Here is a 26,918-nt window from a genome sequence, read left to right as displayed (position 1 = left end):
ACTGCAACAAATGATTTGTGTTAGAAATATCTTTTTAACTAGGTGTTAAATGGTAGCCTATTTAATTCTTTTTACTACGAAGAGCCATTGCATTATGACCACCCTCCATCTATAACAATGGGCTCGCCCAAATTTTAGCGGTTTCTCGCCCAGAAACAATGTTTTCATGGGGCCCATTAGGAACCATAATCCGCATAGAACAATCCCTGACGTCTGTAAGCTACTTGAACATAATTGCAGACCAGGTTCACCCATTCATGGCAGTAGTTTTTCCTACAGGGGATGGTGTTTACCAAGAGGATAATGCACCATGTCATAAGNATGGTTTCTCGCCCAGGAACAATGTTTTCATGGGGCACATTAGGACCCATAATCCTCATAGAACAATCCCTGACGTCTGTAAGCTACTTGAACATAGTTGCAGACCAGGTTCACCCATTCATGGCAAAAGCTTTTCCTGCGGGAATGGCGTTTACCAAGAGGATAATGCACCATGTCATAAGGATCAAATCGTCTTGGATTGGTTCGAGGAACATTCCAGTGACTTTCAAGTCATGCCTTGGCCCCCAAATTCACCTGACCTTAATCCAATAGAGCATATGTGGTCCAACTTGGAAAACCAAATTCGTGCTACCACGCTATCCTCTCGCAATGTGAGGGAATTGCAGGACCAGTTGGTGAGCGCTTGGTACCAGATACCTCAGACTATCTATCAGCACCTCGTGGAATCAATGCCACTGCGGGTGATAGCAGTTTTGAGGACTAAAGGTGGTCCTACATGTTATTACCAGAGTGGTCATAATGTAATGGATTTTCGGTGTATTTAGCTTCTTCAAATTAAAAAACTCAGTATTTTTAACCTTTAGAAACGGTTTTAGTGATAATTCAATAGGTGATTTCTTCTATTGTCTTGTGTTAGATGAATTAAAAATTTATCTAATACACCAAATATTTAAAACACATTATTGCCAAGTAAATCGCTGGACAACCCTTAGATGGTGACATATTCATTTTTTTCCTTTTTAGATTCTTAAAACCAGAAAAAAGGGCGTTTGAAACCTTTCAACGTGGCGTAACTGATATTCGTCCAACCAGCTGCTACACTTTTAATTCTGCAGTCGGAAATTCGAACGCTCGGGGCAAACATATACTCAGGTCTGCAAGTAAGTACAAATCTCGAAAATAACGTGTTTATTTTTTATTTTTTCAAAAAGAAATTTTAGATTTTTAACTTGATATAAAATATATTAACTAAAGAAACCGAAGTGAAAAGATATACTTAATGACAGAAAACTTCTTTTGCTTAAATATATGCAGACGGTAATTAAAAACGTTTTTTGCGCTAAAAAAAATACCCTAGTAAAAACTGTTGATGGTTTTCCCTTGATTAATGATTTGATGGAATTATTGGTTAACCACCAATAATTCCATCATGAGCCATTACATTCTTTGATGGTAACCAACATAAGTAACCATCATCCCAATGTAGGAATTCGGTCTGATTTATGCTGGTCCAGTATAAGAATAGCAACTTGTTTTGATGGTTTGTTCATGTTAAACCATGAAAAATTTCCCTCATTGTTTCGTAGAAATCAAATGTTGAAATGAACACGAACAACCATCATGCCATTGTAGAAATTCGGACAGATTTATGATGGATCAGTATAAAACAAATTATTTTGATGGTATATTCCTAAGAACCAACAACAATTTCCCTTAAACCTTCATGGAAATGTATAGCTGGATCCATCATATACCGTTAAGGATCATCATGATTTGTTGATGGTCCATGAGAATCAATCTTCTGTTGATAGTGAACCATGCAGGCATAACAAAAACCATGAACGCATAATGGAAAATGTTGGATGATGGTGACCATCAAAGTTGTTGGACCATCGTAAATCGCACTGAAAATAACATAAACCATCAAAATGATTTGATGGAACCCTCAAGAATTTTCACTTGGGTAAGCTCCCATTCTCGCCAGACTTGAAGGAGGGAAACAGATTAAATCCTTAATAAAAACAGATTAAATCCTTAATAAAAACAGATTAAATCTTTCATAATTTGTCAGTCAACTTACCAATTGTAATCATTCAGTTATTATCTATTTTTTCTTCTTCAGTGCGCAAAATAAAAAAACAGACTACTCTAAACAACTTTTGATCTAAGGATGGGATTTTCATTCTCTAAGAATCAGTCTTAGTAGTTCTGGGGATGATTTTAAATATGCTAATTAATTACCGTAGACGATGTCTTAAGTTATGAAATCAAACACAAAAACGTATTTTCTCTGAATAAACGTACCTTTATTTCCGAAGAATTCTGAATTCTGCCCCTTAAAAGCCTCAATCTGGGAAATATGGTGGCAATAGTTTAGTTACCTGAGCGGTCTAAAGCTTGAACTCCATTACGTAATTTTTTTTCCCTCCAGATCTCGAAAACTTCTCAAGTGAATTGAACAATTTTTGCACACAATTATAAATTTCGTTTATCCAAAGATAATTCCATGCAAATTATAACTTTTACTAAATATCTTTCCCTTAGGAAAATTTGCCATAGGTTTGCCATAAAAAATGCCATAGGATATTCCTATGGGGTTTTGCCCATGGCAAAAATTTTGCCATACACTTTTGCCATACATGTATGGCAAAATTTTGCCATACGTATATGGCAAAAGTGTATGGCAAAATTTTGCCATAGGCAAAACCCCATAGGAATATCCTATGGCATTTTTTTATATGGCAAATTTTTGCCATAAAACTAAGATGTGCTACAGCTTATGACGAAATATTTTTCCATAGGCTATGGTACACCTTTGCCATACAGCTATGGCAACATTTCTCGTTGATATTTTATCATACATCAAAAAATAGTTACTTACAAGAATCTTTCGCAATGGATATTAAAAATGCAAAACTTAATAATTGTAGAATAAATATATATCCAGAAAGCTTTTTTTTAAAAAAATTTCTTTGATAAACTTCTCCTGTTTCACTTGCAGAATCCTTTCTGAATGCTGTTCTTATTCAAATAAATTTTAAATGGTTAGTACTAACCGTTAGAAAATGGGTCCGGCCGTCGGAGCGAGTGGGGAAAGTATTGGTTATGTTGATTAGGAACAAAATATATTGAGTACAGGCAACCAATATTTGTTAAAACTGTAAAAAACAAGAAAATAGAAAGTGAGTCTGGAGGTCGGAGCGAGTATAAAAAACGTTAATTTGATTGATTGGTATCATAATTAGTTAGATAAGCGTCAGATATTAGAGGAACCTAAAAGAAAGCAAATTTAAATAATGGTCCGATGGTCGGAGCGAGTATGAAATTTTTTTAAATTTTGATATGTGATACTAAGCTAAAAATTAAACAGACTACTAAAACAATAAAATACTATGAAAACTCAAAAGATAAAGAGTGGGGCCGGTGGTCGAAGCGAAATTAGTTTAAAATAGACCAAACGGGACAAAAGCCGAATATGTAACGGTGCAACCAGTGGTGGCATGTGAACAAAATTTTATCTATAAAAAAGATGGTATTGGACTATGAAAAGCTAAGAATAGAAAACAGGCTAAATTAGTTGATCCCCTACTAGTGAGGGATATAAAACTCAGAAAATTTATGTTGAGTTGTGTTAAGCACAGTTAGAAAAGAGAACGCAATATCGAAACATTGGTAAGTACAAAACATGTTTAAGACATGATTAAAATTGGTAAAATTAATAATTGCTATTTACACTTGGTCAGGGATAGTAAATAAAAATTAATTGGGTATAGGGCATCGCTATGACGAAAAAGTTGTAAACTTAAGGAGAGATTAAATTGTTAAAAGCATTTTTGGTAACAGCAGCAGATGATTTGGCCAGGGACTGTTCCGTTGATAATATTGAAGCAAAATAATTGTCAACCAGTAATCCAGCAAATCTAGTTAAGTGATGACCCTAAGCTATGTATAAATATGAAACAGAACATTGTACAAATATATGTGGATAGTTAAGAAATATTAATTGTAAGATAGTAAAACACAGAGACATGATAAAAACAATTTAATGGCAAGCAAAAATTAAACACAAAATAAAAATATAAAGCCCTAACGTATGTAAGATAATGTAAAAAAGCATTGCAAGAACCTAAGTGGAATTAAAATAAAAAACTAATGAGAATGTAAACGCTGACTTTGATATTGATATATGACAGCAATAAAATTTAATTATCACCGAACAAGTTAAAAGAATTAAAAAAAATTTAATTATTAAAGAAATGATGATCTGGCTTGATCATAAGCCCTTAACTGCGTTTTTCATCATGAAGATTGTTTACAAATTGCTATGGGGAATAGAACACCATTAATAATGGAAAAGTGATGTGACTTCAAAAATTTATATAAAATCAGAGGGAGGGGATAAAATAGAAAAAAAGATGTCGTTTAATCAGAAACAGTTGGGAGAAAGAAATATAAAAATTTTAGATAAAAATATTAAAACAAGATGTTAATTAAAGTGTACAAAGTCGGCGTTAATAAATAGCAAAATTTAACATAGCGAAAACCTATACCCAATCGCGCCATATTTTAAAAAGATACAGATAATATAAGTACCAGACCTCCGGAAATTGAAAACTTAATAAATTCAGATAGATAATCGCATAGGAGTTTGCAATAAAATGTTTTTGACCAAGAATGAGATCGAAAAAATATTAAAATAAGTTGCCAAAGTTAGCGAAAGATTCCACTTGTAGTGGATGACACGTTAATATGGCGGTCTGATACTCTAAGCCTAAAAGAATGGAACATCGGATATCAAACACACAAAAATGGGAAAATTGGCCACCCGGAAGCCAGAAAACACTCACCAAGAATGCCGTGTGGGATTACATGTTGAATTAAATTAACTTCGGGGTGAAAAAATGGATATTTATTTCTTTTAGAAGATGTTTTTGAGGACTCCATAGGAGTTGTTGTTTCGTTGGTGGGGATCTAGATCAGCTTTTCTCTATGGTATACTGCCATACAAATCCTTATGGTTACCATTGGTCTATGGTATCTTGCCATATAAATTTCTATGGTAGCCATAGGCTTGTGGGGTTGTGCCATACAAATCTCTATGGTAACCATAGGCGTATGGCATCTTGCCATACAAATTTCTATGGTAGCCATAGGTTGCCATAGATTACCATAGGCTTCTCTATGGCAAATTTTCCTAAGGGATTCTTATCATTTTATTTAAGAAAAGTCAAGAAACTTTCGAATGGTGAAGTATATAGATTTTTACATAGTTTTAAAGAACGAAACTTCAAATAACAAAATACAAAATTTGAGCAAAATTGATCGAATAGTTCCTGAAAAAAAACGAATTTAAAAAATACTATTTCTCCTAATTTGATTTCTCAGGTACTATTCAATCGATTTCGCTCAAATTTTTATTTTACTGCGTTAAATTATATTCCTTAAAATGTTGTAAAAAATTGCATATCTTGCTACTAACATTTTTTTGACTACTCTATTAAATAAAGTAATAAAAAATAATAAATATTTACTTAAAGTTACATGGAATTATTCTCGGATAAAACAGTTTTACACTTGTGTACAAAACGTTTTAGATTCGAATTAAAAGTTCTCGTCGAGATATTGAGAAATACGTAAACAAAAATTAACATTTAAAGGGTCCCAGCTTTAGACTATACTCTCCTGATCGAACGAAATGGGGACCATATTTCCCGGAATGTTGAATTCATAAAAAAAGAAAGACAAAATTATGTTTATTCAGAGAAATAACTTTTTTGTATCTGATTTTGTAACTTTAAATATCGTCTGCACTAATTAATTAGCATATTTGAAGTTACTCCCTCAAACTATTAAAATTGAGTCCAAGAACGTGAAGGTGTCATTATTAGAAAAAGTTACTGCGGTCCATTTTTCATTTTGCGTTTTTTATTTAACGTCTGGTGAGTTTAGAGAATGAGTGCCTATTTTAGATCGCTCAAAACTTGTCGATTTTTTTGAAATATGCATATTTTTTGGTGCAAATTAAGGTTCTATCCCGGATTATAACTTAATATATTGACTAGCTATAATTGTATGACTTTCAATTAATCTAATTTAAGGGTCACTGTTTAAACAATAGCTTGTGGGCAGATGTAAAACGATTGAAAATATTAAATATGCGATGCGAAAATGTCTGAGATTTGTACAAAAAATCACATAAAAAAGGAAACATTTCCTTTTTAGTGTCATTTAAAAATTTGTTTTGACACCACTTCACTAAGATTTCTAATTGCCAGAGCTATTAAGATCACTCTGCATATTTAATGAATGCTTTCCCGTTAATTATAAAATTAATTATTCCCCAGAAAAGCAAAATATTTGAAAACTACCAAAAGAAAAAGATGTAGCGGCGTTCTTGTTAGCACGTTGGAAAATGTGAGCACCTTTGACTATTGGTGCAAAGTGCCAATTATGGATTAGTCGATTCAGATCACTCGTATACCAAATCCATTATAGATTTATTAGTGACACGTGAAGCAATTCCGGAAACAATGAATTTATGTTACCGAAATTCATTAACAGATGGCGCTGCTAAATGGAAAAACTATAAAGCAATGTCTTCCGTTTGCATGCCAGATCACTATAACAGAAGTAAAGGTGTCTGTTAATTTTGACCCCGGAATGCAAGAATATCGTTGTAAATTCTGGTTATACTTAATTATCAAGAAATAGAACTATATTTTAATAAACTTTTGCAACTTATTTCGAAACTTGAGGAGAAAAAAAATTAAATTTACTAAACAGAATGTGCCAAACTATCATTTTTACCTGTTTCCGTTTTTACAGTTTATTTTCCAAATCGTTGATTACACTAGTCAAAAAAAGTTTTGTTTGCATTTATACAAAGACTCGACCTTGCCTAATTCGGGTGAGATGGGAATTTCCCGCCTTAAATTAGTCTTGTTTCTAAAGCCACAGTTTTTCCTTAATCTTTTTTAATGACATTTTTAACCTATTTTTTGTTGAAATGTACAGTCCGCAAAAAAAAAAAACGAATCACCCTGAATAACTTTCGTTCTAATGATCGGATTTTCACGAACTAAGTGTCAATCTTAATGGTTCCTGGGGGTGACCTCAAANTTTTTGTTGGAATGTACATGTTTTAAAAATTTCATAAACATTTGGTGTCACTTAAATGTTACGACAAAATTCCTGAGGTGTTACCCTAGTAAAAACTGTTGATGGTTTTCCATTGATGAACCAACATAATCTTAATGGTAACCATCAATAATTCCATCATGAACCATTATAGTTTTGATGGTTACCAATATAAATAACCATCACCTAAATGTTGGAATTCGGACTGATTCATGATGATCCAACATAAAAATAGCAACTTGTTTTGATGGTTTGCTCATGGTGAACCATCAGAAATAACCATCATAGTTCCTTAGAATTCGAATGTTGGAACGATCATGAACCACCTATGTAGGTTTTGGGACTGATTTTTGATGGTCTGACATAAAAAATCAAATAGTTTTGATGGTATATTCTTGAGAACCAATAAGAATTCCTATTAAACCATCAGCCATTGGAACTATCACGAATCATTGTTGATTGTTAGTACATGGGAACCAAACTTTACTTGACGGTTAACCATCATAGTATTGAAGACAGAGAGAGAGAAAATATACACTAAAAATGTCATTTAAGAAATTGTTTCTTGGAGAGAGAGAGAACCGATTGCTTATTTGAAATCAACAGTACAAAAGAATCTAAGATCTGTTAAAAAATATGCAACAGGAAACAAAAAAAAAAGAAAATTGTTATTATCCATTGGCAAAATGGATATTGCTTTGGGACTGATGGCGTGCACACGTTATATGGACGTCATCACACTTTCCAACAGCATACAAGAGTAATAGCATACAGAGAGCATGGGTCGTCATTGCAGGCGTTGCTATGGCAACCGCTGCTGTTTGATATTTTTTTTAGAATTTTTTCACTTTTAATTTTGTTACCCATTAAGTTGGTGAGTTTACTTTTATTGTTATTTTTGTTATTGTTATATTCGGAAAACCGGCTATGTTTATTTTTGGTCTCAGTGTTGTTTTTGGAAAACCGGTTGCATTGTCATGGTATTATTCATATATTACTTTTTTTTCCATCTAGGGGTAGAAATGATACTTTTAACCGAGGTTGCAGACTATTGGAATGCGCTTTTGAAACCAGGACTTGTAATCGCAGTTCATGATAGAAGGAAGATAGTAAATCCATTCCATTCAGGAGATATTTTGTACGGTGGGAATAAGTATGTATACAACATTAAGAAAGAGGTAAATAGAAGAGGTAGTTGGTAATTTGCTTCAAAATAACCAATCGTAGTTCATGATAGATAGTAAATCCATTCCATTCAGGAGATATTTTGTGCTGTGGAAATAAGTATGTATACAACATTAAGAAAGAGGTAAATATAAGAGGTAGTTAGTAATTTGCTTCAAAATAACCAATCGTAGTTCATGATAGATAGTAAATCCATTCCATTCAGGAGATATTTTGTGCTGTGGGAATAAGTGTGCATACAACATTAAAAAAGAGGTAAATAGAAGTCGAGTTACAAAGTCCTCTATGTTCCGATACAAAAACTTATACCTTTGAGGGTATTGACTCAGGAGTTTCCTTGTCTTTTTAATTGGTTCAAAATTACAAGGCTACGGAGTTGAACAATCGTAGTAGTGAACCCAAAACAGGGTCAGGTGTTCAACGCCGGATATAAAGTAATAATATAAAACACCAGAGTAAGGAATAACAGCAAGGGTTTATCGAGCAGTGGCCCCAAAAGCTCATCAATGTTTGTAATTGTAGGCAACTGTGAACCAGACAGTTGTATTTAGTTCTAATAGAGCATCAGACAAGGATATCCATCAACATATTTGTTTGTTTTAGTTAGTAATGATAAATATTTATTAAAAATAATACTAACATCCCTAGAAACTCCCTATTACATACACTGATATTTTAGCCCATCTTTTCGTAATATATCGAACAAAAAATGCGTTTCATTTTCATAATCTTCTTGTCATACATTAATTTCCCCTGATTTGGTTAAACCTTTCTTGAATCATCAACGAAAATGGATTAGTTTCATGACTTTTTAGCAAGAATGTAGAAGTTGTCAGAGCATGGTTAAAGCTATCATTTGTAGCCCAGAATTGTTGCAATTTCTATTTAGTTGCTCATTTAAAATGGTACTAGTTAACGAAATTATGATAGTTGTTAAAATGTTGATTAATTGTAGATGGAGTACAATTTTTAGAAAAATTCATATGAATTTCAGATGCCCGTATAAAAGACAGTATAAAGAAATACGGTTATGGCCGTAGTGTGTCTACCACAACAAAAATACAATTCCAACTCCCTACTGTATAAGACATGTTTACTCGATTCTATGTTGGGATACCTTTTCATAAATGAAGGTTGATATTGTCGATAGCTACTATACCCAGCTTGGTGGCCCGGACGTGATCCGAAACAGTTAAAAACAAGCAGCTATTGCAAGATTTACAGTTAGGTGACATGAGATTTTCTCAATTGTTGTCTAAAATGCCAGACTTAGCCGTCGGTAACCTAAAGGACAACATTCTTAAGACATTATGGATGTATAGACTCCCATTTAACATGCAAGCTATTTTAGCGGACAGTAGTGAGCCACTTAACATGCTGACCGAAATCACTGATAAAATCAATGAGCCAGCGTAAATACATACAATTCTCACGCTCAGCACTGAAAAGTACGATCAGCATTCACAAAGTACTGTGATCTTAATACAGCTCTCCCGGCTTCTCACAAAGCAGCAATGAATCAACCAGTGGTATCCCTTCATCAAATTCCATCACTGCTATAATTCTGGTGGAGGAGTACTGTAGTGTGTCTACTACAACAAAAATATAATCCCAAAATTCACTAGTATATAAGACGTTAACTCGATTCAATGTTGAGGTACCTTTACATAGATGTAAGTTGACATTGTCGATAACTACTATTCCCACTTGGCCATTAGAAACAGAGCTAGTGTTAGATCGAGTATTATTTTTAACAAAATATTTTTGACTGTTGCATGCAAATTTTTCCTAATATTTTTTTCCCCGAAGATTCAAACCAGCCTGTTACCATCTCCCTATGACACAAATTGCACGGACTATTTATCTTCATGGATGCATAGAAATGGAACTGGTCCTCTTGATTTTCAGGTACATTATTTTTAAACCCTAATTTTTAAATAATATATTTATAAGACTTTTTTTCTACTTTTGAAAATGGAAACAAGTTTTAGAAATTTGGTTAACTATGTAACCTGTTTTTCCTTTCCAAGTTCGGAGATAAATGTACCCTATAAAAAGTTTTAGTGTATCTCAACAACATAAATGGTGATAACTTCCTTACTCCAAAGTGGTGTAATGAAACGCTATACATAACTGTTGGATTTAGATGTTTCACTTCACTAGGAGGGCCGGTATAGCCTGGTTGGCAGGATGCTGGACTCACGTTCATGAGAACGGGAGTTCGAATCCATCCGGTTGAAGAGACTGGTGCACGTTAAATCTGCACGTAAGTCTGTCATAATCCCTTAACAAATCAATACCTCTGGGTCTACTGAATTGGAGATTGATCGTTCTTTGGTTTTAGATCGTTCTCCGCCTTGTAAACGGGTGTAACATATGAGTGGGGCAGAAGTTGAATTCTTGGCCATAGATGGCGTCACTGGAAAAGAAGAACAATCGCACCAAATTACCTCAATGGCTTTCGACAACTACACCATGAATAATTGGTGTAAAGTAGTCTCCATCACTTTTGTTATTCAGTACCCCTAAAATTTATAATTACAGTTAAACGCATAAGTGTCAGTAAAGTTAATACACATAAGTGTCAGTAAAAATAATTTTACGATGCAATATAAAGAAAGAATCATTCATAAGTGTCAGTATACTATTTTTACTGACACTTAAGTGTATCATGCGTTTTTTGACACATAAGTATCAGTGAAAGTATGGTACACATAAGTGTCTGTAACTTTAATTTTACGATACAATATAAAGTAAGAATCATTCATTTTGGATCTATGTATACAATATTTTTTAATAAAATTAGTTTGTTTATCAAATACGTACATCTGGTCCCATTTATTAGAGTTGAAATGAAACTATGCTCTTTAAAGCATGCATAAATGCTCAATAAGCTATCTCTTTGTAAACTTCAGCGCAGATTGTATATTATTATGAATCCAAACTAGGTTTAACAAAACCGATGGGGATAGAAATCAAATAGTATCGAATTATTGAGCAATTGATGCAAATCTCCTTATGTAAATATAATTAACTTTATTTTACAACTAAAAACATGCAAGCCATTTATCACAGTTTACTACTTTTTCAGATATTATATTAATTTGAATTCAAACTATTTTTAACAATACCGAAGCGGATAGAAATCAAATAGTATCGAATTATTGAACGATTTATTCAAATCAGCTTATGTAAATATAATTATCTTTATTTTACAACCAAAAACATGCAAACCATTTATCACAGTTTACTACCTATTCAGATAGTTATTAATTTGAATTCAGACTAGGTTTAACAAAACCGAAGCGTATAGAAATCAAATAGTACAGAAATATTACAGAATTATTGCACGATTTATGCAAATCTCCTTATGTAAATATAATTATCTCTATTTTGAAACTAAAAACATACAAGCCATTTATCACAGTTTACTACTTTTTCAATGGAATGTCCAGCATCATGCGACGCAGTAACAAACTACCGTCTCTTGTACAAATTGTTAGTAAACTTTCGCTTGTCTGACGGCTTCCAAACGCATTTACCATGACTCACTTAATTGTTGTTGTTGTTGTTACTTTACGTCGCACTAGAACTGCACAATGGGCTATTGGCGACGGTCTGGGAAACATCCCGGAGAATGATCCGAAGACATGCCATCACAATTTTGATCCTCTGGGGAGGGGATGGCACCCCCGCTTCGGTAGCCCGACGACCTGCGCGCGAAGTCGAGCACTTTACGGTAGCACAGTTTAACGAGAACCGATACCGCGCACCCTCGGTCCCTACGCAGACTGATCCAAGTGGTCACCCACCCGCACACTGACCGTAGCCAGTGATGGTGATCTGCTGGGAACCGTGTCTTAACGATCAGTCCACTGCGGGACGACTTACTTAATAATCTGTTCAATCTAATATCCTATGGGCACATGAAAAATTAACAGTTTCTTTCTGCAACCATAGTGCACAGTCAGTGGAAGATATCGTCTTATCAATGACTGCTGTAGCCATAGAAGTCACACTTGCGGAGGTCGCTCTACGATTCCACTTGGCCACAGCAGTAATACACTATCAGGCCAATAGTATCCAGACACTCGGTTGTTATGGTAGTGGAAACATAATAGTGTGGGGGTGCTTCTGGTGTTTTGGCCAGGGTCAGTTAGTTCCTGTGGTTGGAAACAGAACTCTGGGATGTATGTGGGCACTCTGGACAATGCTACACTCCCAACTCTATGCAAATATTTCGGACCATTTTTCTTCCAGCAGGATAACTGTTCCATTCACACATAAAGTCTAGCACAGACGTAGTTTGACGAAATGCGTGCTCAAAAACTGAACTGGCCTTCTCAGAGTCCCAATCTAAATCTTATAGAGCTAGAACACAGATTACGTAGCCAGCAAAATTGACCCTCCTCACTGCAGGCACTCACATCAGCTGTGGCGGAAGTCAACTCCCATCAAAAACTGGTGGAAAGTCTTTCCAGAAGTGTGCAAGATGTCATCGATGCAAAAAGGGGATCAACATTCTTTTAATATGTGCCTCAAGTTCATACCACTGGCTGTCCGGAGACTTTTGGCCGATAGGTATATCGATCTTCCGTGACAGTCGTAACCTTTGCTCTCGATTTTGAAGACTTGCTGCAGGTTTTCGGGTTGGTTTGGAATTGTTTCCATAATTGTAAAATAACGGAATGGTGGACGCCGAAGTAAAGAGCAACAAACTGTTTGTTCCAATGAATCCGACTGCTCTCCAGTGCTGAGAGTGTTCAATTCGTCATCTGTAAGCCATCGAAACAAAGTCTAATTTGAAAAAGAATTTAAAAGATGTTCTAAAACAATTTTATCCGCACTTAAATGCAACTCCTGTAAATTTTCACAAAGCCAGCTACTGCTTGATTTGCACATTTCTTGACTCGAATCCGTTATTGGTTGTTAACTAACATGCTGGCAAACTTCCTTCATGCTCTGGAACATATTGCAATCAAGTTCTTCAATTTTGATCGGCTCCCCGAAATGAACATTTTTCTCCCTGAGCTTTTGGAGTTTTGTAAATATATTAAATGCAGTCAATAACATAGAAAAAAAATGTCTAGGTCCTTAACATGCTCATGACGGGCGAAAGAAGCACTTTCCCAGAATCACTTTACGAGAGCATGTGACCAATTTTTTCTGCCTTGCCTAATTATGTTAAAAAAATTATATAAAATCATTATTGCAATTAAATAAGCGGAAATTTACAGTTTATTATCATTCACAGTATCTGAGTATAAATTAATAAATGTTATCGCCACTCAACGAAACTGCAAAATTGATCCAAACATACAAAATATTATCTAGCCAATCCCAAACTGAAGACGACACGCATAAACCAATAAGCTATAATTTTCTAAATAGGATATAACGTGTTTTTTCACTAATTCACTCAAGCGCTAGAATATTTTTCGTTCGTTAAGTATTGTTTTATTACAACTTTGGAGTATTTTTCCCAACGACTGCTCTGACTGGATTACTAATTCAGAAGAAACTTTGTTTTTATTTTACTAAAACTGATTTTTGCCGTCTGAACTTTTGTAATCTTTTAACTATAATATAATAAATAGCATTGAAAAATGATAACTAGCCTTTAAAAAAATTTAAGTTAAAACCAGTATAGTTACCAAACGCTATAGTTACCGGTATAGTTACCAAACGCTATAGCTACCGGTATAGTTACCAATCGCTATAGTTACCGGTATAGTTACCGGCTAAATTATTCGACGCACTGTCAGATTCGATGTAAAATCTTAATTATCAGGTGATACTATACAGCTTTATTGTTTTTATGCGGCTGAAACTAGTTTGCACTTGATTACGTTAGTGTATCAATTGGTTAACATTGTAATGCAATACATTGAAAATAAATGTAAATGAAAAGTATATAAAAAATCTCCTCTATAAAACCCCATTTCATGTATGTTTAAATATATGAGTAATGCATAGAAACTCGTGCAAAACATGCATTTATTAAAACACTCCAGTGTGTCTAATAATTTGGTGCAATTGTTATGATACACTAATATAATACCTGATATAATAAATATTCTATATTTATATAATATGTCGTCTAATTTATCCAATTGTGGAATTTATATTATATATCCTCTAATTTTACAAATTGATACACGAACGTAAACAAGTACAAACCGAACTAAGGTAGACAACGTTAAAGAGCACAAAAATATTATTAAAGGCAGACAGCTGTTTCGGATGCTCAAAGGGCAACCTTCATCAGTGCAACAGAAAACATATTATATAAAAATATTTTTGTTCCTTGCTTCCTATTCGTCGTCTTCCATTCACCCTTCCCTCCTATTAGCCGTTGGTCTAAACCCTCTCGTGACGTCATCTTTCTATATATATTTACTCTGTTCTCTTATTGTTTTCTGTTGCACTGATGAAGGTTGCCCTTTGAGCATCCGAAACAGCTGTCTGCTTTTAATAATATTTTTGTGCTCTTTAACGTTGTCTACCTTAGTTTGTATTTTAGCACAAAGGTCGCCCACTTGTGTATTTAAGTACAAACCGGTTTCAGTCGTGTAAAAACAATAAAGCGGAATAGTATTACCTGATAATTAAGATTTCACATAAAGTCTTATAGTGCGTGTAATAATTTGGGCATGAACTGTAATTATTTTTGCCGTAAGTTAAAAGAAACTAGAAACTGTTGTAGATACTTTCAAATGCCATAAACAAATAACAATGCAAGTCTGTTTTGTTTATGTTACAGGAATGCGTGTTCAAGTGCGTTTTGGATGCATTAAAATTGGCCAACTATTGCATTCCTCTTAAGTTTCCCTTACCTCACAAGGAGAAAATTTGCGAACGTATGAGTAATTTATTTATTTTTGCTTTCATGTTTGTTTAAATGTGGTACATGTACTAAAGCTACATCTTTTTGAAAGATTTACTAGTTAGGAATAAGTAAATGATATACTATAACATAACAGGTTTCTAAATAGAGCTGTTATAGAATATACTTCACACTCTTAGAATTTTTATTCTAAAATTGATGTAAAAAAAATGGCAGCTATCTGTTCTTCTAATTAACAGTAAAGTTTAGAGTAAAAAACATTTTTTTACCTTTACTGTCTTGAAACCGTTTACAACTAGTATTGTTAAAAAGCCATAAGAACAAGACTAAATAATTTTTTTACCAATTTACGAACAGCATGGTTTCAAAACCCATAAAAAAGTAATGTAGGACACGAGAAATTTTTCATTTATTGCAGAAAATAGAGGAAATGTTGTGGTGTTAACGCTGGGACTCAAACCTCAGTTCTGTCGGTAATGCGATTGACAAATTAGTCCTCTCGGCATAATAAACTGGGAATTGAGAAGAAACTAAGTAAAAAATCTGGTTGTTTGACCGTATTGGCTGAAACTAGTTAACAAACGGTTTTACTCGTAGTTAATAGTTTAAATATCATTACCTTTACTGTCTTGAAACCGTTTACAACTAGTATTGTTAAGGGGAGTCGGTACTCTCTATACCGACAATGTTAAAATGACAAACTTCGTGTACCTTTTTCTGAAAAACTATCAAACATAGAGCTTTGAAATTTTTTATGGTGATTATATGAACACTTATACATATACAGAGGTGAAAAGTGTATCCATACACATTGTTATTTTAAAAAAAATAAAAGCTGAGTACTACTGAAAAAATGTCATTTTGCAGTATGTTTTTAACAGCTACACATTTATTTTTATGAATAATCATAAAAAGTTCACCTCAGTATATGTATTAAGTCCTTAATAATAAGCTGTAGAAATTTTAAGAATTTATCTTTAGTAGTTTCTGAGAAAAAGGTACACGCAGCTAAAAAAAACACATTTTGAGAAAAAGCCAATTTAAAAGCCAATTTTAAAAGCCAATTAAAATTAATTATTACTAAAAAATTCTTGCACTAAGTACAAACCTTTCACATTTTTTTCATTTGTACAATTGACTTATTTATTTTTAGTACATTTGTTTTTATGTATTTCCCAAATTTTATCTAAAAAAGCTTACATTGCATTATATTAAGTATGTTACACATTAAGTCGACAATGTTAAAATTTCAAGTTTTTCACTATGTATTACAAATAATTCCTCAGAAGACATAATCTATTATAGCAAATTCATGAATATCTATAATATAAGTTCAAGTACAAATTATTCTTTAAATTATTATTATTAATCTTTTATTTATTAACTATCGAGTAAGATAAACACATCAATTTCACGATTCGTAATTTGCAAAACATTTGAAAAAATACACCGTTAAATATGCTCAAACTCAATTATAAATAAATTCACATTTAAGTTGCTTAAATTCTTCAAAGTAAATTTTATATATTACTTTAAAAATTCTGTATCAAAAAATTACAAATAATAAAAATATTTTACTATAAAAAAATTTGAAATCTTACTACCTACATCCGATAATGTTAAAATGCCAATCTTCGTGTACCTTTTTCTGAGAAACTATCAAACATAGACCTTTGAAATTTTTCATGGTGGTTATATGATCACTTATGCATATATTGAGGTGAAAAGTTTAAAAAAATAACTACTTTTACTGACAAAAAATCATAAAATATTAAAAAAAAACTAAATCGTAAGACCTCAACAAAAAAGCTTGAAAAAAATTCACTCCAATAGCAAAACGAATTTAACAAACAAACAAGCAAATCTGACAAAAAACAAAACAAACCTAATAAAAAAACAAAGCTAATCTAACAAAAAACAAAATGAATCTAATTAAAAACTATGAAATTGCCTGTAAAGATCAAGATAAGTTATTGCAATTCACACGCGATGATCGGTTGAAAATCAAATGAAATATAAAAATAAGTATTGAGTATTGTCTATATTAATTGTAAAAGTAGTTGCATAAATATTTAGCTTATAGCTTTTACAGTAAAAATAAGAATTTCAACTTTTAGCTTGCTTAGATTATAAAATAATAAAAAGATTCTCGTAAACGTCAAAGCTTTGAATCATGTGTTTACATTTTCATCTGTCAAATGTGGGCGTGGCACAGCTAATGGGGCGTTTGTTTACATTTTGAAATTGAAATTTAACAGCTTTAAATCTGAGTAAATACATAAAATTATACATCATTGGAAAGCTCTTGAATAGGAGATTTCAAAAATGTAAAAATCTCAAAATCAAATTTTTGAAGGTTGGGTGGGTACTGACTACTGACTCCCCTTAAAAAGCCATAAGAACAAAACTAAATAATTTTTTTACCAATTTACGAATAGCGTGGTTTCAAAACCCATAAAAAAATAATGTAGGACACGAGAAATTTTTCATTTATTGCAGAAAATAGAGGAAATGTTGTGGTGTTAACGCTGGGACTCAAACCTCAGTTCTGTCGGTAATGCGATTGACAAATTAGTCCTCTCGGCATAATAAACTGGGAATTGAGAAGAAACTAAGTAAAAAATCTGGTTGTTTGACCGTATTAGCTGAAACTAGTTAATAAACGGTTTTACTCGTAGTTAATATTTTGAATATCATTTCATTTACGGTTATTTGAGTGTTTTGTTTCAATATGGTAAAATAACAAATAAATTGTTATCTATCCATTTTTTCCCGAGAAATGTTTAACAGTTTATCTAAAAGAAATTCTAACCAAATAAAATTTTAGTTAGGAATTGAGAAGAAACTAAGTAGAAAAATCTGGTTGCTTGACCGTATTAGGCGAAACTAGTTAATAAACTGTTTTACTCGCAGTTAATATTTTGAATACCATTTTATATATGGTTATTTAAGTGTTTTGCTCCAATAAGGTAACAAATAAATTCTTATCTAACCATTTTTTCCGCGAAATGTTTAACAGTTTATCTGAGAGAAATTCTAACCAAATAAATTTTTAGTTACTTGAAAAAAAAGGAAATTTCAAATTGAGTCAATGCTAAGTCGTAACAAAACTTACTTCACTTTTCAAATTTGTAATGCTGGTAAGCTCCTGCTAAGAGCGACTGAAGTGGCGCTTGCGTCACTCAGTGTTCGCAAACTAGACAAAATTCAAAAAATTAAATCATTCATCACTACTAATCATTATTTTTTTAAGTCAATAAAAGTAAAATAATTCATTAACACAATATTCTAATTATTATTGCGTTATCCATACAAAGTAATTAGAAGTTTTCCGCATGTATAACGGGACTTGTCATTCACTTCGATTAAGATAATTCTTTATTACAATATTCAACTTATTATTGTATTATCCATACAACTGAGAAATTATCCGCATGTATAACGGGACTTGTCATACAGTTCTATTAAAATATTTCTTTAGCACAATATTCTACTTATTATTGTATTATCCATACAACATAGAAATTTTAGAAGTTTTCCGTATGCATAACACGACTTATAGCGCTATTAGGTGTTAGGTATTACACATTATTAGGTGTTACTCCAGAAATAATAATTTGAATAGTACCGCAGCTTCAAGCTTATACAAAATAGAATATTTCATATAATTTTACATTTGCATTATGATTTATTTTCGCAGGTCAGTAGTTCTCCTACTTTATTATTAGAAAACCTAAGTATAATCGATACTAAAACTAACAAAAAAAAATTTTTTTTTTTTTTAAATGCTGTTAAAAATTTTCTTCTGTAATTCATTATTCTATTTTTAAACTTTGCAAGAAAAATGCATTGTTATTTTATCACTAAATAGAATTTATCGTCAACCAAAATTTCGATCACTTCCTGGTTAGTTAGTTTATTTAAATTTTAATAGAGGTTTGACACCAATATATGTTTCTAAGAAGTGCAAGAATTTTTTTCCCTGTGTTTGAGAATTGAAATTTTGACAATTTTCCATTAACACATCAACAGACAGATAACTGCAGAGAAAATAATAAATTAAAATAAAAAAATACGTTATGAAAATAATTAAAGTATGTTTTTAGTCCCCACAAATGTATGTTTTCTTTCTCATGTTTAATTTCCTTATACCAACACATTATTGCAAGGTATTATCATTAGTTATTAAATTTTGTTTTATGAAACAAAATTAAATTTGTGTGAAATCGCTAATCTTTTCGAGCTTTATTTTAAAAAATACAAAACCTTACTTTGAAAATTGATTGAAACTTTTTTAAGATATTCAATTCAAACCTTTATTTCATTAGCTGCCGAATACAATTCATTACAAAATTAAGACCAAAAAAAATAAAAAAAATATTTGCGCATGCGCAGCATAAAAGAACTACCTTAACTACTTATATCTTGCTCAGTTTTTAATTAGTTTTTGGGATTTTAATGCTGTACGTTGCGCACATAATGCCATCCATCCCATACAGTGCTGAAGTAACTGCGTGTATCCATGTGCATGGCCGTGACTTTGAGCATCTTCGGTAGAAGTACACCATCTAGCTGAAATATCTGAACACTAAAGTACCTCCTGGTTAAAGTACCTCATGAAGTTTCTCATGGTTAGCTTAGTTTCTTGTGGTGGGATTAATAAACTCTGACATGTATTTGGACATTCTGGACAATGTTCCTTTCCAAACAGTATGGCGATATTTCTGGGAAAGCCCATTTATAACTAGCACGACGACTGATCCATTCACATATCGAAACCAGCGCTGGTATTGGTTTGACGAAATTAGTATTCAAGAGCCTTAGAGGGATAGAGCATTTACCTTCCAATGAGTTGATCCGGGTTCGAGTTCCAGAGATGACTGGTCGATACGAATTCCGCCTCTGGCTTGCACGGACCACAATGCTGACGTGAAATATCCTCAGTGGTAGACAGATCAGGGGTTAGAGTCTCCTTGCCGTCCGTCAAGCTAACCGTGGGAGGTTCTCTTGATCTTCCTCTCCATGTAGCATAAATGAGGGTTAGTTCCATGAAAACGTTCTCCACGAAGACAAATTTTTCCTAATACTTGATCCAGGAGTTTCCTTGTCTTCTGGATTGGGTTCAAAATTACAAGCCAATGAAGTTGAGCAGTATTAGTTGTAAACCCAAAAATTGGGCTCACTATAAAATATAATATAAAAATACAGTTAATATTCAAGAACCGTGAAGGATCAGAGGATAGAGCGCTCACCAACCAATTAGATGCACCAGGTTCGAATCCCAGTGATGGCTGGTCAATAAGGATTCTACACCCGGTTCGCACTGACTACAGTGCTGACGTAAAATATCGTCAGAAGTAGACCGATCATGGGTTCGAGTTCCTTTACCATCGTATTACCCGTGGGAGGTTTTCGTGGTTTTTCTCTCCGTGTAACGCAAATGCGGGTTAACTCTAACAAAAAGTTCTCCACAAAGGCAAATTTCTTCCAATACTCGATTCAGGAGTTCCCCTGTCTTCTGGATTAGGTTCAAATTTAAAAAGGTATGGAGTCGAACGTTGGTAATCTTACGCTCAAAAATGGGACATGGACGTTTCTAAGACAATGAGTTTTGAAGCACTAGACTTTCTCAGAATCTCGTAGAACACATTTTGATCGAATTAGCCCGCAGATTACGTAGTCAGCTAAATCGAACATCATCGCTGCCCGCCCTCACTTGAACAGAGGCGAATTATATAAGTCAATTCCTATCAAAAACTTTTGGAAAGTCTCACCCAGAAAATTCCGAAGGATGAAAATGGAGCGTCTTAGATCATAATTAATATGATTCATGCCTCTCAAAGTCCTCACTATTGGTTGTCTGGAGACTTCTTTTGCCAGAATGTGTATTGGTCGTGAACAAGTAAAATGATGTAGAATCCTTTTTATTGTCCTTGTATATTACGTATATTCGAAATAATTCTGGATTTTGTGACTCCATTTTATTATGAAATTCTTTATTCTTATGAATGCCTTATTTTCCCGAGTGAAAGAGTAGTGTGGGGCTAGTAGATATCGACCATGTCAACCTTCATCTATTAAAAGGTACGCCACCATAGAATCGAATTAACATGTCCTATATACTAGTGAATTGGAATTGCATTTTTGTAATGGTATAGTACTCTCCCACCAGAGTTATATATGTGATTGAATTCAATGAACTGATACCGCTAGTTGATTCATCGCTGTTTTGTGAGAAGCCGGGAGAGCTGTATTAAGATCACCGTACATTTTGAATGCTGATCATGAGAACTGTATTAAGTTCACGGCCGTGGTCGCTGCCGTGTTGCGTCGAGTGTATACGTTGCACGTTGTGTGTGAATGAGACTGAGTAGCAGCAGTGCGAGAAGGTGGATAATGTCGCAGTAAACTGTTCAATGTGGCTCATCCATCAAAAGAGGCGTGTTCAAATCGTAATGGGCGTTTCTGCTAAGGTAGGCGTGTTCACATCGCGTCTTGTTCACCAATATGGGGAGAGTAGATATGGACAATGTCAACTTTTATCTATAAAAGGGAAACTCAACGTAAAATTTAGTTAACACGTCTTATATACTAGTGATTTGGAATTATATTTTTGTAGTGGTAGATATACTACATATTTAGCCTACAAATTCTGTATATTTTATTTTTTGTATAGAATATAATCGGTATTCGGAAATGTTTGAAGAAGGCTGTGGAAACCAGTGTGGCAAAAAACCTTGTTTGTAAGTATTATTAATCAGCATTTTTATTCTTTGTATTAATTATTTAATAAAATTACACATTGCTTGGAAATGTAAGTCACTGGACATAAATGCAAGCCATATTTGTTTAATTAATATTAAAACTAACAGATTATTGGATTTTTCTTTTAACCACTTCAAGATCGACAGAATGAGAAGGAAACACTTCCCCTAAACTTTAAGTAACATTGGTTTAAAAATGAAAAATTTGTTTAATCGGCGCTCCTCGTCATGATGGAACCACCTGAATGATGAAAACATAACCGGTTAAATATAGTTTGTCTACGGTACAAACTCCCCCCGCCGCAAAAACTGAGGCCTTCAGCTGCCATGGAAACAAAAGTGGTGCATTTCAGGGAGGGTAGTTTCTCTTTAATCTAGTTTCACGGCTCCCAGCAGATCACTGAAGTCAAGCAGCACTGGCTACGGTCAGTGTGCGGGTAGGTGACCACTTGGATCAGTCTGCGTAGGTGCCAAGGGTGTGCGGTATTGGTCCACGCAAAACGTTTCTACCGTAAAGTGTTCGACTTGCGGGCAGGTCGTCAGACTACCGAAGCGGGGGTGCCATCCCCTCTGCAGAGGATCAAAATTGCGATGACATGTCTTTGGATCATCCTCAGGGGTGTTTCCCAGATCGTCGCCAATAGCCCAACGGGCAGCTCTAGTGTGACGTAAATTAACTACAACAACTACAACTTTAATCTAGTTTTAACACAATTAAAGAAAAAATATTCCCTTTCGTTCTCCGATCCGAAACGTCTCCTAAACAGTGACCCCCCACCCCTACTTGAAATAGTTATACCTCATTACCATAGTCACCACCACTGCCCAGATGAATAGCTAGGGGAGTCCATACTTTAGACAAACTTTATGTGCACGTTTCCAGCAAAAAATAGAATTTCATAAATAGAGGAAAAGAAAAAAATCGCGGTAGCCATTGGGTACGGCTGTGGTCAAAGGTGAAAATTAAGACAACATTTATGTCACACCCAAAAATTAAATGTATTCTGTTCTGATTTGATTTCTCCCCTCAGTTTTCGTCAACAATAAAGCATTTAACTTCATTAAAAAAATCCATTCGCTTCAAAAATTTACAGATGGGAATACGAGTCGACCTGTTTTAGGCCCTCAAAAATAATCAATCATTTTCAAGAAATGAATGTGAATGAGAAGAAATATAAGACGTGAAGTTGCTAATAAAAGATGGGGAGCCGCGATGGCTCAGGGGATAGAGCGTTTGCCTTCCAATGAGGTGAACCGGGTTCGATCCCGGCTACGGCTGGTTGATACGAATTCCGCATCCGGTTTGCACCGACCACATTGCTGATGTGAAATATTCTCAGTGGCAGATGGATCATGGCTTAAAGTCCCCTTGCTATATACTTATAAAAAGAAAATTCTTGTTCAAACTATATTCAATGAATATTTCTGTATATTTGTGAACAAAGTTGTAACCTCCATTCTTTTGACATTTTAAATAATTGCTACTGATCAAGCACGTTCCCGGGGTTGAGGTTGGCCAGATGCGAATTATACGGGTAAGAGTTTTACTAACCTAGGTACGTATCCGCGTCTGGAAGGAAAGAAAAAGTCTCCTGCACTCAGGCTGACCGTGGGAGGTTTTAGTGGTCTTCTTCTCCATGTAACGCAAATGCGGGTTAGTTTCATCGAAACGTCCTCCACGATGGCAAATTTCTACCTGATACTTCATCCAGGAATTCCCTTGTCTTCTGGATTGGGTTCAAAATTATAAGGCTACGGATTCGAACATTAGTAGTCGTAAACCCAAAAATTGACTCTGCTGTTCAATGACGGTTATAAAATTATAAAAATCAAACAAAAAATGGGAAATAATGGTGAGAAACAAACTTAGTAAACTTCGGTAGCCAAGAGTGAATAAAAATAAATATGAAATTTTTTTATACCAGTATATTTTTGAAGCGAATGTCCAATTTCTTCTATTTTAATTCTAAAACAAATGAATTTGCTTTTATTATTGTTGTAGCTGACGTATGCCTGTTTAAGTAAAGGGAGTGCGATTGTTCTTGTTTTCCAGTGGCGCCATCTATGGCAAAGAATTCGACTTCTGCCAAACCATACGCCACACTCGTTTATAGGGCGGGCACATTTATACATCCATTCATTCATCCACACATCGTAATTTTGTCCTGAATCAGAGAACGATTGATCTCCAATCCAGTACCCCCAGAGGAATTGATTTTCTATGGGAACATGGAGGACTTTTGCGACTCGACAGATTTAACGTGCATCAGTCACTTTACTATACGGCAGGCGTGGTTCGAACCCACGAACTCTCGGACATGGGCGCTATTATTATTATTAAGATTATTACTAAGAATTCATTCTATTTGGTTCGATGAAAACTTGCAATGCTGTATTTTTTTTGTCGCGTTATTATCATAGCCTGTAACAAATTAACCACCATTGTATCAAATATTTTATTTTAGCAACAAAATGTTTTTATTTGTCAATCATTTTTCGTGAAACATTACGGAATGAATTCTTTTTTTCAATTTTCAAAGGTCAGAATTGCATAAGAAGACAAAAATAAAGCTAAAACATTTATTTTTAATAAAAAATTGTTTTTATCATTAATTTCAGTGAAAAAACTTATGAAGTGGAGTTAATAAACAAGGGATCAATAACGGTATGTTAAAAAAAAATTTACACAATTACTTTATTTGTTTTAAAATAATTTTTACCACAACACGAAACACAGGAATAATCTGTTGCATAAATAAGCAGGGAGGATTGGGCAATTCAAAAGGATAGAGAATCACAATGCTCGAAATGTAATTGTATAGCAACTGAATATAAAGTTAAGACAAGTGAAAATGGAACACGTTTCACCCTTTGACTCACAGATGATACGCCTACGTTTTCTTTATATATAAATTTCGGTCGTTTTAATTACAAGCAAAAACATATTTTGATAGTTTCTAATTAATTTTAATTTCTATAATTTAATTTTAATTATATAATTTAAATAATTTAATAGTAACTAAAAAATCTGTCAGATAATCAGAATTAAATTTGTACTATAGTATAAAATCCAAAACAAAGTAGATTGAAAAACAGTTTTTTTTTTCATTCATATTCAAAAGATTATCAATAACTGATTTTGCAAATTAAAGAAATTTTAAAAATTAACAACTTTTTCTTTTAGATCTAAGTAACTGCAAATAAGTGCATTGAAAAGTAAAAAAAAAATATTGTTAGTAATTGAGCCGTCTTTGGAAGATTTTACTATAAAGCAGCAAAAGACAAGGCAGATTCATGCTGTATTTTGTAACACTAAATTGTTAAAATGTTAAATACAATATTTTTAACTTATTTACACTTAAATAATGACAAAGATAATGAAATGAAGAATATTGAAATGATGAAAAATACGTTTTATAAAAATTCAATGTCAAAGAGTTAAATTGCAAGACTTTGCTCTAAAAGGTGTTCAGCGCCACCAAGCGGTAAAAAGATTAACTATTAAATTTTGTCAATGAGCAATCGTTTTCTTTAGTTATTTTAAATTGAATAATGAATTTTTCTGTGATCGTTTGGTTATTCATTTTATTTTTCTGTTAAGTGATTTGCGATCGCAACGAACTATAGGGGGCGTTGTTGCATGAGACTAATACCTGCGATTTCTATATGAACAGTCATTCATTTACTCTAGAGACGTCTTTAATGTAGCGTGTAGCATTGCAACGTTCCTTCTTTATCGTGGCTAATTAAATTTAAAAAAGAAAAAAATTTAATATCCTTTCTTATGCAAACGAAAACAAAATGGTATCTCTTTCTTTTAGAGAAGGAACATCAAAAACACATCTGAAAAATATTTGTAAATAAGTAGAAAAAAATATGTATCTTCTTATTAAAGTTAAACCTAATGCCCGAGAAATAGTTTTACTAAATTTAATGATATAACATGAAAGGTCTATTTAAATTTTGCATTCCATAGTTTTATGAATCATATTATACTTCAAAAATTAAAATGAACAAAAAGTATTCATAAGCCTCATAATTTTATGAAATTTAATTTAGTAAAAAAAGTTTTTTGACAACGATTTTTATCAAAAAATTTCAAGTTTCAATAAAAATCATTATTTAGAACATTGGTTCTCAACGGGGGCGATACCGCCCCCCTGGGGGCGGTGGGGCTATGCTGAGGGGCGGTGAACTTGTTTTGGGCAGTTGGGGGGCGTTGAGTATGTTTTGGGCGGAAGGGGGGCGTTGAGCATGTTTTGTCATTCAAATTGAATTTTAAAGCTAACAAATAAAATTATTAAATAAATATTAATTTAATAAAAAAAATTATAATAAAGAAAAAAAGATTAAATTAATATAATGAATAAAGATTATCCTATACACTATTTGAAACAGCAATAAAACGAACTTACACGACACCTATTCTTCGATCCTAACCAACACAGCTCAGCGAATGAGCCAGTAGTTTTTGCCTCTGACTCATTCAAGCCATTTGGTGGAAATTGCAGTACATGCGCTTTCAGTATGAATGTTTGATTGGACCCGTGTTTCTTATAATGGTTTTCGTTAGCTTTCTTACGGTTTTTTCCCCAGTTTCGATTAGATCTCATAGTTTATTTGGCTAGGTACGAACGCGAATTAGTTCCTTATAGTATCATAAATTATTTATTAATTTTGAGAAATGGTTGATTTTCTTTCATCGTTTGTATTTTGCTGACACCAACAATGTCGGTTGACAAAAAGAAGTGTCATCAATACAGTGTCACGTACTTGAAGTTGGGATTTGTTCAATTACTGTTGAACTCTCAATTACCTATGTGTTTACTTTGTAATAAAGTTTTATCTAATGAGGTAAGGAAATCTTACCGTTAGCAAGAGCATTTGCAAAAAACTAGATATAGATTTGTCATTTTTGACGAACGTCTTTTTTCACGTTTCTGAAGGCACCTTCGGTCTCAGGGTTACTAGTAACGTCATCA

General features: G+C 33.4%; 1 long non-coding RNA gene across 1 annotated transcript; it reads left to right on the top strand.

Annotated features, from left to right (window-relative positions):
- The first annotated feature begins 10,132 nt into the window (after positions 1-10,132).
- LOC139425904 (uncharacterized) lies at positions 10,133-21,910 on the top strand. The gene is made up of 3 exons (XR_011636997.1): positions 10,133-10,233; positions 15,089-15,185; positions 21,849-21,910. It is a non-coding gene; the product is annotated as an uncharacterized lncRNA (long non-coding RNA).
- Positions 21,911-26,918: the final 5,008 nt, after the last annotated feature.

Source organism: Parasteatoda tepidariorum, chromosome 6 (assembly GCF_043381705.1).
Source record: "Parasteatoda tepidariorum isolate YZ-2023 chromosome 6, CAS_Ptep_4.0, whole genome shotgun sequence".
NCBI classification, from domain to species: domain Eukaryota; kingdom Metazoa; phylum Arthropoda; class Arachnida; order Araneae; family Theridiidae; genus Parasteatoda; species Parasteatoda tepidariorum.
The sequence above is the reverse complement of the archived record's forward strand: the minus strand, read 5'-3'. Positions and strand labels throughout refer to the sequence as shown.